Genomic DNA, 391 nt, shown 5'->3' with positions numbered 1-391 from the left:
GGACGCCCTAAAATTTTGAGCTACTGGATCCAGCGCCACAGGCACGCGCCCAGCGCCACCTGTGCGCCCGAAACAGCCTATAATACTCATTTCGGAGTTCATTCTTACCCATTTATTTTGGACGAACTTTGAGGTTTTCTTCCACCCTCTCAAGACCTTCAACTCCCCCAATCTTCAAGGTAAGCAATCTCCATTATCTTGGTGTAAAATTCCATCATTCATATACTATTATTGATGAAATCCTATCATAAAAACACTTACATTTTCAAGAAATTTCTTCAAGAACTCAAAGGAGGGTTTTGCAAGATTTCTTCCAAAAGGTAAATCCTACACCTCAAACTTACATATATGGATATATTATGGGAATATGAGTATGAATCAAGTATTACAA

The sequence above is a fragment of the Nicotiana attenuata genome, chromosome 7 (genome assembly GCF_001879085.1).
Source record: "Nicotiana attenuata strain UT chromosome 7, NIATTr2, whole genome shotgun sequence".
NCBI lineage: Eukaryota > Viridiplantae > Streptophyta > Magnoliopsida > Solanales > Solanaceae > Nicotiana > Nicotiana attenuata.
Note: the sequence above shows the minus strand (reverse complement) of the source record.